Source organism: Chiloscyllium plagiosum, unplaced genomic scaffold (genome assembly GCF_037043375.1).
Source record: "Chiloscyllium plagiosum isolate Xiang-an unplaced genomic scaffold, Cpla_swu_hap1 HiC_scaffold_31, whole genome shotgun sequence".
NCBI classification, from domain to species: domain Eukaryota; kingdom Metazoa; phylum Chordata; class Chondrichthyes; order Orectolobiformes; family Hemiscylliidae; genus Chiloscyllium; species Chiloscyllium plagiosum.
In genome coordinates this window covers 11,291,002-11,305,789 of record NW_028270169.1, presented here as the reverse complement: position 1 = coordinate 11,305,789, position 14,788 = coordinate 11,291,002, and the positions used below count along the sequence as shown (strand labels likewise).

Genomic DNA, 14,788 nt, shown 5'->3' with positions numbered 1-14,788 from the left:
TGATGAAGGAGTGATGCTCCGAAAGCTAGTGTGCTTCCAATTAAACTTGTTGGACTATAACCTGGTGTTATGTGATTTTTAACTTTGTACACCCCAGTCCAACACCGGCATCTCTAAATCTATATTGAGAGTGTAATTTTAAAAACGTTCTGCGTTTTACATATGAAGGAACCAAAACTAACATGGTCAATCTAAAAGATGATAGACTGAAGCTAAATTTGTTCAGCATTACGTTCCATGTCACTGCAATCCAGTTGCTATAAAATTTGTGTCTTATGATTCTGCTCCACAACTGCCTGATGACGGAGCAGCGCTCCGAAAGCTAGTGTTTCCAAATAAACCTGTTGGACTATAACCTGGTGTTGTGAGATTTTTAACTTTCTGGATCAGTGGTGCTGGAAGAGCACAGCAATTCAGGCAGCATCTGACGAGCAGCAAAATCAACGTTTCGGGCAAAAGCCTTCGATTTTTAACTTTGTCCACCCCAGGGCAACACTGACTCCTCCACATAATATCTTCCTCCTGTACTCTGTCTCATCATTGTTTGAGATCTGACCCACTACAATGGTGTCATCAACAAACTTGTAAATGGAGTTAGAGCAGAATTTGGCCACACAGTTGTGAACTGTAGCGTCATCACCACTTTCCTAAATGTGATAAGATATGATTTTTAATATGCTGATATGGGCTCTGTGGTGTTTGAGTAATCACCCTTCAAGCTTTAAGTAATCTGAACTCTACCTTGTTTATTCTGCAGGCTGTTTGCACAGGAGAAGCTCATGGCTCAGGTTGAATTAGACTCATTCACGGTCGCGCTCTCACACTACATTATCTAGGTTCAGCTGTGGAAGTGTTTGCTGATGAAACACTCCATTCATGCACAACTTTAAACCCTATATCTAATAACAATATATGCCACACAATATAACCATCACGTTCCATAGGAAACAATATATGTCCTTTTCAATATATTGTAACTCTTCCTGTTATTAACTTCAGGAAAGCACTGGCAATATTACGAATAATCCAGACTAATGTGTTGGAGCCATGGGTCCAAATCCCATCATGGCTGACGGTGAAATTTGATAAAGTTCTCCAATAAAAAGCCAGTTTAGCAGTAACCATGTGACTGCTGTCAATTGATGCAAAAACCTATTGGGTCACTAATTCCTTTTAGGAAGGGAAATCTGCCAGTCTGGCCCACATGTGACTCCAGACCCACAGCAAGTGGTTGACTCTCAACTGCCCTCTGGCCAATAGGTAACCAGATACACGTATGAATGAGTTTTTAAAAGCTTTCCGAAACTAAAGAGTTTTTTAAAAAAATCATTCATAAGATGAGGGCATTGCTAGCTAGGTATGCATTTATTGCCCGGGGGCAGTTAAGAGTCAACCACATTGCTGTGGGTCTGGAGTCACGTGTAGGCCAGACCAGGTAAGGATGGCAGTTTCCTTCCCTAAAGGACATTAGTGAATCAGACCAGTTTACCCTCACCAAAAATGGATTCATGGTCATCATTAGACTCTTAATTTCACATTTCATCATGTGCTGTGGTAGGATTCAAACCCCAATCCCGATAACATTACCTGGGTCTCCACATTAACAGTCCAGTGATAATACCACTAGGTAATTACCTCTCCCGATTATCATTTGACTTTTTCCTGTGATCAGAATCTCGCTCCTCTTAGCTTTAACTACTACCTGATAAATCACTTCTCCACAGCAATTTCTTCCACCTTATCATTTCACTGAAATGCTTCTTGAGTTTCTTGTAAATTGATTTACTTGATCACTTGCATTTTCATGAACTCTACCTCAAAACCTTCAGGCGTAGGGCTTCTGTCCCATCAGCAGTGAGCTCACCACTTCGAACTTTCTGGTCACTCTCAGATTCAAGTTCCTTAGGACAAGACACACGAAAACATTGTGACCCCATCTGTGATGATCACTTGCTTTCAGACCGAACCAATATCTCATTTTCATGTTTATCTCGTGGAGTGGTCAGCCGTTTGCAAACAGCAGCATTTGCTTTCTCTTTCAGGAGCTGTGACTCTGCTGCAGCTGCACTTTTTGTATTTGGCTTTGTCCTATCACAAAACTCGTGTTGTGCACTCTTGACATTTTCTAAGGCTTTGTTCCTCGCCATTTGAAATTTCATTTCCTCTACTTGATCAGTCAGCAATTTAGCTTTGTTTTGCTCACTCAGTAACTTGTAACTTCTTTTATCTTCAAGTCCTTTATTTGGACGTAACATTTGGAGACAGAATGGGTCATTCAGCCCCTCTGGCCTGTTCCGCCATGTAACAAAATCATGGCTGATCTCACTGTAATCTCAAATTTGCATTCCCTACGACTCCTGATAACCTCTCTCCCCCTCGCTTAACATAAATCCAGATATGTTTGCCTTAAAAATATTCAAGGACTCTGTTCCACCACCTTTTCAGGGTGAGAGCCCTCAATACTTATGACCCTCTGAGAGAAAATAACTTCATTTCATCTCAATTTTAAATGGACTATCCCTAATTTCTGATGAAGGGCTTATGCCCGAAACGTTGACTCTCCTGCTCCTGAGATGCTACCTGATCGGCTGTGCTTTTCCAGTGTCACACTTTTTGACTCTGATCTCCAGTATCTGCAGTCCTCACTTACTCCTATCCCAATTTCTAAACAGTGACCCCTAATGCTTGATATTCCTGTCTTTTCCAGATTGATTCTATCAAGACCCCCTCAGGATCTTATACATTTCAGTCAACCCCTGACTGCTTTTCTTTCTGAATTCAGCATTGTATGTTATCTTTAGAGAGTTTGAATCTGACTTTGCCATTAAGAGACAGACTTGTGCTCATGTCTTCGTCAATCCTGATATATACATTCCAAGAAACATCACTGCCTTTGAACTTGCTTTTATCTCTGCTTGTGCTGATCTTCCAATGTTAGAATGGGGTAGCGATCCCTCTTTATGGCTTAGTTTACATCCTTGGGATTCAGGCAGGCTCCTAGCTGCCCATTTGCCTTCTCCCTCAGCAAGATGGAATTTGTCCAGTCCATAGCCTGTGTGTCTCCAGCGATCGATCTCTTCCAGCTCCTTTCAAGTTTCCCTATTAATTCCGGTGTTACTTTATGTCTGTGTGACGATGAATTCCTGGTTTCATCAGTGAGGCGATGGTGATGTGATACTCAAAATCTTCAAAACATCCAACCACTTCATTAGAACATTGTGAGTAAATGGAATAAGGACCATGCAGAGGCAAAAGGTTTATAGTTTAGAAAAACACAGTCCTGGTGGGCTGAAGGGCCTATTCCTGTGCAGAATCAAGATTAGAGTGGTGCTGGAAAACACCTTCACCCCCACCTCCATCCGCCTATTGCACTTTCAGCTACCTTCCCCCTAACCCTATCCCCGAGGCTCCCAGCCTCATTCCTGATGAAGGGCTTTTGCCCAAAATGTCGATTTTCCTGCTCCTCGGATGCTGCCTGACCTGCTGTGCTTTTCCAACACCACTCTAATCTGGACTCTGATCTCCAGCATCTGCAGTCCTCATTTTTAGCCTATTCCTCTGCAGTACTGTTCTTTGATCTTTGTTCTTCGCACATTTGCACCAGATCTCCTTTGTATTTGATAGGAGGGTGCTTATCAGTGGATGTGCTACCTACAACACTCAGTATCCATAGAATTCCACAGATTCAGGATCATTGAGTGAAACAATTTCTCCTCATCTCTGTTTTAAATCTGCCACCCCTTATCCTAAAATTACAGCCTCTCATTCTAGATTGTCCCATAAGTGGAAACATCCACACTACCACTCGGCCTGTATTGTCCTGTTCTGACTTATCAATGTGGCAGAAATGAAAGTACTCGGAGAAAGTGAGGACTGCAGATGCTGGAGATCAGAGTCAAGGATTCCTGATGAAGGGTTTATGCCTGAAATGTTGATTTGCCTGCTCCTCGGATAGTGCCTGACCTGCTGTGCTTTCCCAGCACCACACTCTCGAGAAATGAAAGTACCTCCAGCTCAGTCTGGTCATTGCCCAGGAGTAGCGCAGTTGGTATAATGTTCACTGTGAGACTGAACCAGGCAAACTGCCTCAAGCGGAAGGTGGCCCTGTACTTCAGTTACATTGACCTCACGGTCGATGGAGTGTCCCAGTGGACAATCCTGGAATGGTGGGGTTATCCAAAACATAGGTCAAGGTCATTAGTGATTACACAATGGAATGATGAGCCCAAAAGGCAGGCCGTCAGTTAGCTCCCTTTGAGATCTCGACCAGAGTGAAGCAGGACTGCATTCCAATATCCTCTTTAACCCAATCTCCATCTGCATTTGTAGCTGTGCTGTCAATCTCTGGCACACTCTTTCACCCATTCCACTCAATGATTAGCACAAAACTTCTTCAAAACTCATCCAGGAAGTCCTTTGTATTGATGAGTGTTTTGTAAACACTCTCAGAACAAGAGGTTTGCAGATCATAAATGTCAGATGTTCCAAGGTTTCGATAAAAACAAACTACTTCAGCTCCTGGAAATCTGAAACAGAGAAAACTGGCGAAACTCGGCAGGTCTGGCAGCGACTGTGGAGCAGAAACAGAGTTGACATTTCGAGTCCGATACAACTTTCTGTAGGACTACATTTGCAATGTTAACTCTGTTTCTCCCGCCATACATGCTGTGTTTCAGGGGCTTCCAAGTTGTTTGGATTGATCATCAGGCTGTGCGACCAAATGTCTTCATCAATGCTGCATGCTGACAAATGTTGATTCTTTAAATCCTGGTGACAGTCTGCTTGATAAAAGAGATGTCAGCTTGGATGAACAAGGTATGTCAAGTACTTAGGAGGATTCACATCAAAGTACTAAACCACCACAGCATTAGCCTGTCCCTGGGTGGCACGGTGGCTCAGTGGTTAGCACTGCTGCCTCACAGCATCAAGGACCTGGGTGCCCTGGGTGACTATCTGTGTGGAGTTTCTGTGCTTTCCCTTTGCCTGTATGAGGTTTCTAGTGGGTGTTCTGTCTTCCCCCCATGGTTCAAAGATGTGTTGGCTGAGTGGATTAGCCATTGGGAAATGCATGTGTCTGGATGGGACGCTCTTTGAAGGGTCAGTGTAGACTTGATGGGCTGAGTGGCCTCTTTCTGCACTGTCAGGGACTTTATACAAAAATTCAAGCGGTGTGACCCTCTTGTCATTCCATCCTTTCTTCATGACTGCCCTGCATTTGATATTAGAAACACACAAAGTTCACGTGGGTGCCCTTCACTCGGTCCTGGGCATCCACGAGCAAGTCTATGTTACAAAATCTTGGAATTTGACAAAGCCCAGTCAACCAGTACCAAGATAATGCCCCTGGAAGCCCATCTGTGCTTGGATGGGGGATATAAGTGGACTGGAGGATCATTGTATTCTGAGATATTTGCTATATGGCGAGCTAGCATCTGGCAAAAGAAACTAAGATCAGACTCGTAACCAGAGACATGCTCAGGGGAAACTGAAGTGGAGCAGCAACAAGCCTAAGGAGCTGGTTGGATTGGTCTGAGAGAGAATTCACTGGAGTGCCCACGCTAAGAACTTCTAACATTTTTGAAAAGGATATGCCAATGTCTCTTTGTTGTCCTAGAAGCATCTGTCCTTCCCTTCCCATCCCCCGACTCCTTTACCAGCCCCTCCCCCTCCGTTCCATTCCTCTGACTGATCCTTTCTTCCAGCTACCAACTGGATTCATTCCTCTCATTGACCAATCAGGCCATACCCTCTACTTGTGTTCACCTATCCCTACTTCACCACCCTGCCCCTCTCCTCACCCAAAAACCTCCCCTTTATCTACAGCTCCCCTTACAATCTCCCTATGCCTGAAGAAGGGTTACACCAGAAACATTGACTTCTGCATTTCCTGATGCTGTCTGGCCTGCCGTGTTCTTCCAGCCTCCTGCTTGTCTACCTTGAATTCCAGCATCTGCAGTTTTACTCATCTCTTCTATGAATAAGCAGGAACTGTATTTCTTTTGTTCACTCAGGGGATGTGGGTGTCACTGGCTACATCAGCATTTATTCACAGTGCTGTTAGAGAGAAAGTTCTAAGATTTTGAACCAATAACGCTGAAGGATTGACAGTACTGGCATCTTGATGGGCTGAGTGGCCTCTTTCTGCACTGTCAGGGACTTTTTTGCCACCTCTGCCACCTCTGCCAGTATGTGGCACGGGTTAAGGGTTTGTTTGAGGTAGCTCACTGCCATCAGTTCTTCTTTATCGGAACTGTTTGGAGGGCCTGTTTAATTATCAGTAGTAAAGGATAGACCATTCTAAATCAAAACAGAAGAGGTACCTGTCTTATTTAATAAGATGGTTTATTGCAGGATAGTAATAAATACAGTCTGCATTACTCAGCAGATGTAACTATTCAGGACTCTTAGGAGCTGTATAAAATGCATCTGTTCCCTGTGAAAGCTAGTGTCACCACCCAAACACTATGTACAACATTGTCTAATTGTGTGGAGCTAATGCTCTTCAACATTAACACTTTAAGAACCATTGCTTCTCTGGTCAGATGTCAAAATATCCCACAGTATTATTTTCTGAAAGACTAAGGAAGTTCATTCAGATGTGGTGTCCAAACTTTAACCCATTTCACTGAAGATCATCAGGTCCCACATATTGCTATTAGTGGGATCTTGCTGTATGCAAATTGGCTCTTGGCTTTACTCAATTACAACAGTGAGTACATGTCAAAACTATTTTGTTGTAAAGTGCCTTGGGAAGTCTTGAGGATGTGAAAGGTGCCAGCTAAATGCAATTTCTTTCTTTCATTGATATGCCATCTGCAGATCTACAGTGCTATTTGCTCTGTTTCCTGGTTTAGTCCAGCAAATTCCACTAATATAAGAGATAGCAATCTCATGGAACGTGGGATTATTGATTGTAATGAAAATATCAGCGAACATATCCTAAATGAATCACATTCTCTATCTTTTCTGAGTGGTTTCAGTGGGATTACTAGCTGGGTGAGACCTGTCTCTCCATGGGTTAGGGTAAACAACAGCAAAGCTCTGTTCACACTGCCCCTTTGACATAATAAAACACACTATAACACTTCACTGGTGCTTTAACAAACAAAATTTAACACTGAACAATTTAAAGACATGTCAGGGCAGGCGACCAGAATCATGGTTAAAAAGAGAGATCTTTAAAGTGGGGTAGGGGTGTGAGTGGGATTTGAATCCAGGATCTACTAACTTAGCTAGAAAGGTAGATAAACCAGAGTTGAGAGTGTGTGGTGCTGGAAAAGCACATCAGGTCAGGCAGCGTCCGAGGAGCAGGAGAGTCGACATTTCAGGCTGATGAAGGGCTCCTGCCTGAAACGTCGATTCTCCTGCTCCTCAGATGCTGCCTGACCGGCTGTGCTTTTCCAGCACCACACTCTCGACTCTGACCTCCAGCATTGGCAGTTTTCACTTTCTCCTAGGTAGATAAACCAGCTAAGCCACAGCACCAGCAAGGCTACAGAAGAAATTCCAGAGATTCAATTCGAACCAGCTGGAGATATTTGCACTAACTGTGACTAAAGTAAAATCAGCAAGAGGCTAGCACATTATGAGTGATGTGATTATTTGGGGGGGAAATGATCTGGTGGTATTAGCATTGGGTTCAAATCCTGCTACAATAAATGGTGGAATTTGAATTCAATGAAGAATCTGGAATTAAGGCTCTAATGATGACCATGGATCTAGTCTTGATTGTTGGAAATTGGGAAAGTTCCATCTGCTTCATGAATGTCCTTGAAAGAAGGAAACTTGTCAGCATTGTCTGGTCTGGACTACATGTGACTCCAGACCCACAGCAATGTGGTTGACTCCTAATTGCCCTCTAGGAAATAAATGCTGGCCAACCCAGAGATGCCCACCTCTGTGAGTGAACAAAAAAAAAATTCAAAGAATTGTAGAGCTACAGAAGAATAGAGATGGAGATGAGTGAGATCATGAAGGGATTTGAAAATGAGAATGTGGATTAATTAGACTGGTAGCAATTGCAGATCATAGAAACATGGAAAACAGGAGCAGGAGTAGGCCATTCGGCCCTTAGAGCCTGCTCCACCATTCAATATGATCATGGCTGATCATCCAACTCAGTATCTCATTCTCATTTTCTCCCCTTTAGTCTTAAAAACTAAGTCTAACTCCTTCCTGAAAACATTCAGTGTTTTGGTTTCAACCGTTTTCTTTGGCAGGAAATCCCACAGACACACTACTCTCTGGATAAAGAAATTTCTCTGCATTTCAGTCCTAAATGGTATAACCTGTATCCTTACACTGTGTGACCCCCTGGTTCTGTACTCCCCAGTTATAAGGAACATCCCTCCAGCTTTTACCCTGTCAGGTCTTGTTTGAATTTTATAAGTTTCTATAAGAATCCCATCTTTCTAAATACAGAGAATGTCCACCGTTGGTACACCATGCAGACTACAGTGCAGGATTCCCAGCCTGTGCTGGGCTCACTCGGTTGAAGTTGCACTTTAGCCCAATTCTTCAGGTTGAAAGGAAGGACAGGTCGGCCAGATTTCTTTTTCCTGACAATCAAACAATGACCAACCCCCCCCCACCCCCCAGGCTCCAACACAATTGGGCTCAATGATTCTGCAAGTCTTGGGTGTCCTCATCCCACCCCCAAAACCCCTTGTTTATTTTAACCATGAGTGTCTGCAAGAACGAAAATTCAGATTTCTATTTTGCTTCTTTCATGGGAGTTGCGGTTCACTGGTAATGAAAGCCAGCACTTGTCACCATCCCTAGTTGCCCTTGAACGAAATGCCTTGTTCAGCCACTTCAGACAGCAGTTAAGAGTCAACCACGTAGATGTGGATCTGGAATCTCACGTAGGCCAGGCCTGGTAAGGACAGCAGATTTCTTTCCCTTAATGACATTAGAGAACCAGATGGATTTTAATGACAACTGATGATATGATTGATTGATTTTCTGATCGGTGTCAATGAGACTAGTTTTCAATTCCACACAGAATCATAGAATCCCTACAGTGTGGGAACAGGCCCTTCAGCCCAGCAAGTCCACTAACTGTGACTAAAGTAAAGTAAAACCCCCCGAAGGAAATTCAGTTCCAGGATCAGAATACGACTGATGCAATTCTGTAGCTGCACACAGCAGTGGGAGAACCGTGACACCCTTGTCTCTGTACTGCAGGAACCGACCAGACCCTGCTGGTAGCCAAGGCTCATTGATGTACTCATTGATGCCTCTGACTCAGTCAGCACTATCACTCTCCACATCAACAAACACAAACAGGACATCATAGGCAGCTTTCCTTTGCTGTGTCGACCTGATGTTTGAGTGGTTAAAAAAAAAACACTGCACAATAACGGAGAATTGAGTGACAAGTTTCTGAAATGAAACCGACACGAGGGAAAATGACATTTTTTGTTGTCATTCCTTTTGGCTGGCAGTTCTGGCTTGTGTTCAGAGTTTTATAGGACAGAGACACTGGCTTTTGGTGGATTTCTACAGCAATCTTGCTTTGTGATGGTCTGTTCGGGGGCACTCAAGATTTGCACATTTGCGTAGGTCAGTGGGTTACAGCCAAAAGGATGGACCCTGGCCCATATCGCCTTTACCCTCCATCCACCAGGCCAGTGCCAAGCACCACATAAATCTACTACCAGCTGAGATCTGTGAGCTCAGCATTGACAGCAGATATGATTGACTGGAGGCTGTCTGGTTCTATCTGGTTTCCCTTTCAGGTAAAAAAAATTCTAAACAAACTGACTGGGGGGAGGTGGAACTGTAAACAAAGTGTTTGATGATTTCCAGCTGATAGAAAACTTGAAGGGCGTCTCGTCAAATAACTTTGCCAGGCAGGCAAGGAGGATTGTGCAACAGCACCTGTTGCTGCATTTGACCCCATCCGCAAGGGGAAGAGAAAACTTCAGAAACAGACAAGTACCACTTGGCAGGAGCAGGTACAGCCTGCTGCAATACTAAACTTCTCAAATAGGCACCATGACCATGTTGAATCAAGGGTGTGGTGCTGGAAAAGCACAGCATGTCAGGCAGCATCCAGGGAGCAGGAGAGTCGACGTTTCGGGCAAAAGCCCTTCACCATGACCATGTCACTGAACAGGATGTCCCTGGCCTTTTCCAAGTCTGAATCTGCCAAGACAGTCCCCATGCACGCTGTGTGCACTGCCTGACAAATAGTTTTGTGACACGTTGCAACTTTAGCTTACTGCATCAATGCAAACTATTGTTTTAACCAGAAGAGGTGTATTCGGGAAATCAGAAGGCAAGAGAAAGGCAGGGCATCTCGACTAATCCAATCCCAAATCTGCATAAAATGTTAAAAAAACAGTCTCCCGTTTTTAGGCAGCTGTTCATCCAGACCTGTCGTGATTTTTCCAATGTAAGTATGACGCGTGGACAGACTGTTTCGTAATTTGCTTCAAGGTGACTGAGAGCAATGTTGCCCTCAGGAATTTATTTTAATCTCTCTGAGATTTACCATTTATGGATAAAAGAAAGTTTAGTGGTATAGTTATCTGAATTTAATTTGATTTGAACCCATGGGTGGAATCTTTGAAGGGTCTCAGAGACATGGGCTATGGCACGGTTTGTGGCAGATATGGATGTGAGAGATGCCAAGGGGCAAGGTAGGTAGTTAATGAGGTTGTAGTGATTGTAAAAAGGATCTTATTGAATATGAGCTCCTTGACTGAGGCTGTTAATCTGAGAGACGCGGCTGAAATAAAAGGGTGAATATCTGGGAAATTGGAATGCTGAGTGCCTGAGTCAGTGACAGGCAATGCTATTGTCAAAGGCTACAGGTTTGCAAAGAAAAGGTGATGGGATGTCAGGCACCAAAGAGTTATTTTAGAGGTGGCTTTGATAAGGTAGGGTCAGAAAATTTGCCAAGCCTGACGGTGGGGAAATTTCTCCAAAATACTTGATACAGCTTAGACTTAACCAAAAAAAGTAAGATTCATTCCTGTGTCTAATGAGCATCTGCTGGGTCTCAGGAGTACTTGTCTGGTATGTTAGACCAGGACATGTACCACCTTTATGTGCCTACATACCAGGTGAAGGTTAAAATTAGCTGATGAAAATCCATATTCTTCTTTAGGCATCCTTGTATATCTCATCACACAGATCAGTTTCAAGCACTCCCCAGTGCACTCAGTGTAAATTCACATGCCGGGAATACGTTGGCTGGGAATACTAAGAAAGATCAACGTGCCTTATCTTTGTATGTTTTTAATTATAAATTGAATTCTACACAAGCCCTTTGCGTAGATGTAACAACTCACAGATGTTTCTTCATTTTATCTGTTGGTGCTTTTCAAATGGTGATACAGACAAGAAGCAATCATGCTGTCAGCTCTGGTCTAATCGGCATCAGTCACAAAATGAAGGCAATATCACTGGTGAATACTTTGAAGTTTATCAATAACCCTTGGGAGCCAATTGTGGATCATGAATATAATTATAATCTATTTTTATTTCACATTTTGCATGAGAGAACTGCTGGTCCTTTATGTTGACACTTGGCTGTAAATCAAATCTGTTTCAATACCCTGGCTAGCCCAGTCTAACCCAGCTCAGTTCAGTCCATACTTTTTTAGTGCAGTCCAGCCTGACCCAGCACAGAAACAAAAGCAGAAAATGATGGCGAAACTCAGCAGTTCTGGAACCAACGGTGAGGAGAAAGCAGAGTTAACATTTCGGTGACTTCATCAGAACTGAACTTCATCAAGGGCAACTAGGGATAGGCAAAAAATGCCAGCTTAGCCAGCAACACCCAAGTCCCATGAATTAATTTTTAAAATGGTGAAAGCTTTGCAGTCTGCCACAGAGTAAACTAATGAGTTTTGAGAAGATTTGCTGCTCAGGTTGAGGTTCTGGGTGTAAGTTTGCTTGCTGAGCTGGAAGGTCCATTTTCAGACGTTTTGTCACCACACTAGGTAACATGATCAGTGAGCCTTCAGTGAAACACTGATGTTAATGACCCGCTTTCTATTTATGTGTTTAAGTTTCCTTGGGTTGGTGATGTCATTTCCTGTGGTGATGTCCCTCTGAGAAAAAAGATGAGGAAATGACATCGCCACAGGAAATGACGTCACAACCCAAGGAAACATAAACACATAAATAGAAAGCCGGTCAATAACACCAGTGCTTCACTGGTGGATCACAGATGATGTTTCTTAGTATGGTAATGAAGCATCTGAAAATGAACCTTCCAGCTCAGCGAGCAAACTTACATCCAGAACAGAGTGAACTCTAAAGCGTGAGTTCGGGAGGACATTTAGAAAGGAAATGGCTGTATCAGTAAATGGATAAAAACCAGCAAAAGCTACCCATACGATGACAAGTAGCCAGTCCCCAATTAACTTCGATCATGGCAGATTTATTTCTCAACCCCATTCTCCTGCCTTCTCCACATGACCTTTGATCCCCTAGCCAATGAAGAACCTATGTATAGGAACAAATTACTGCAGATGCTGGAGATCACAGCAGGTCAAACAACATCCATGGAGAGAGAACAAGCTAACGTTTCGATCTCTATCTTAAATACACTTGGCCTCCACAGATTCCCCACCCTCTGGCTGAAGGAATTCCCCTCATCTCAGATCTAAAGAGTCACCTCTTCACTCTGAGGCTGTGCCCTTGAGTCCTAGTCTCTTCTACTAGTGGAAACATCTTCTCCACATCCACACCCTTCTCCAGTGAGCTGGCGGCCAAGTAGACAGGAGCAAAATTGAGCTTAATTATTATTTTGTAACAAAGTCTTGAGTGTTTCAAAGTTCTGATTCTCTTAAAGGATTGCTGTGTGTGATGTCAGTTTTGATATACAGTCCAGATTCAACATAAAGGGCTGGCAGCTCTCTCATGCAAAATGTCAAATATATAATAGATTTTAGTTCTTTTATGCTCCACAATTGTCTCCCAAGGGTTATTGATAAACTTCAAAGCACCCACTGGTGGCACATCATTAGTTTCAAGACTAATGTAGATTTCGTTGGAGCTGAGTTGAATAATTTTTTTTCTTGATAAACTTAACAGCATTTGAAAAACACAAAAAAATCTGCGAGTTCCCAAATTGACACAGAGTCATTGTGCAAAATTATTTCTTTTTTAATTAAAAACACACAAAGATAAGATGCATTGATCTCTTTCGTAGCTCAAGCATTTCCCAATCTGTGTGTTTGCATTGTGAAGAGTGGTGAGGGTTTGAAATCTAATCTGCATGTAGTGATTAACAAGACAGACAAATAAAGAAGATCTCAGTCTATCAGGTTCACCTTTCACTGCCCTGGTAGCTGCCTAATGTGGTGATTTTAGAGTTTAATTGTACAGATTTCAACTCTTGCTTAAAAAAGATTTTATTTTTATTCTCTTGTTAGACATAGGCATTGCTGGCTGGGCCAGCATTATTGCCTGTCCCTAGATGACCTTGACAAGATGGAAGTGAACTACCTTCTTAAACCGCTGCAGTCCATTGTTGTAAGTAGACACAATGCTGTTAGAGAGGGAATTCCAGAAGGTTGACCCAACGACAATGTAGGAATTACATTAAATTTCCAAGACAGGACGGTGAGTGGTTTGGAGGGAAACTTGCAGGTGATGGTGTTCCCATGTATCTCTGCCCTTGTCCTTCTCAGATGGAAGTGGTTGTGGGTTTGGAAGCTGCTATCTAAGGATCTTTGGTGAATTTCTGCAGTGCATCTTGTAGGTAGTACACTGATGCTATGAAGAATCGGTGATGGACAGAGTGGATGTTGAGAAAGCTTTGTGTGTTCCACTCATCACAACAAACACAAGAATGCCAAAAAAAAATATCCTAGCCTTATAAAAATCAAAAGAACTGCGAATGCTGTAAATCAGAAGTTTCTTGAAAAGTTCAGCAGGTACGGCAGCATCTGTAGAGAGATATCACAGTTAACTCGGATTTCTCTCCACAGATGCTGTCAGACCTGAACTTTTCCAGCAATTTCTGTTTTTATTTATTATTTATTCAAGCCTTATGCCTCCTGCAAAACCTATAGTTTCTCGTGGTAATGCCTCCCTCAATCAGAGACAACTTACTAACCACTCAGTACCATCTTTTCTCTTGTAGTATAAATTGTTGTGATCCTCTGAAATGTGGCATTCTAGTGTTTGTCCTGATGAGTGCAAGAGGAATAGTTTTAGCAACACGGTCTCTGTCTTCAACAATATTCAATAGTCAGCTGGTGTTTAATTACAGCCAATGGTCTACATCGATTAGCTTGTAGGCAGGTGAGGAAGAAAAGTGACTGGTGTTGGACAGCCTAGGTCAAAACTAACTTGTCACTCCGAACATCCGGTTCTACTCACCACGTGGACCTCTAAGATAAGCCTTCGGCTATGTCACCAAATGTTCTTTTCTGAAAGAAATGTAACTAATTTTCATTTGAACGATTCAACTCAATGTTTCCCTACCAAACCTGTTCTATAGATCAGTCACTCACTGAAATATTGCTCCTGCAGATTAAGTTTCAATTTACTCTCTTTTCAAGTGCGGGATATGTTCTCTAGTTCGACTGCTCTGCACAAGGTGAACTTGTTTATTATGTTCGGGTTTATGCAGTTCCTGAAAACAACATTTTCTTTCTCAGCATTCCTTGTACTGACAACCCTCTGTAAACATTATTCACGTTGTCTCTTATTTCTGTTACCGTGACAACTTAAGTATCATTTTTCCACAGTTCCATTTTTTTACAGACTGAGTCACTGGACAATGTATTTTAGACTCCAATATCTTGCTGCAGGTCAATTG

The 14,788-nt window shown here is 42.8% G+C and overlaps 1 long non-coding RNA gene across 1 annotated transcript in view; it reads right to left on the bottom strand.

Moving 5' to 3' along the window:
* The window catches only part of LOC148141856 (uncharacterized), a 125,973-nt gene extending 124,052 nt beyond the window's left edge, over positions 1 to 1,921 (bottom strand). The window contains exon 1 of the long non-coding RNA XR_015752321.1: positions 1,816 to 1,921. This is a non-coding gene — a long non-coding RNA (uncharacterized LOC148141856). The remainder of the gene's footprint in view (positions 1 to 1,815) is intronic.
* Between the last annotated feature and the right edge of the window lie 12,867 nt (positions 1,922 to 14,788).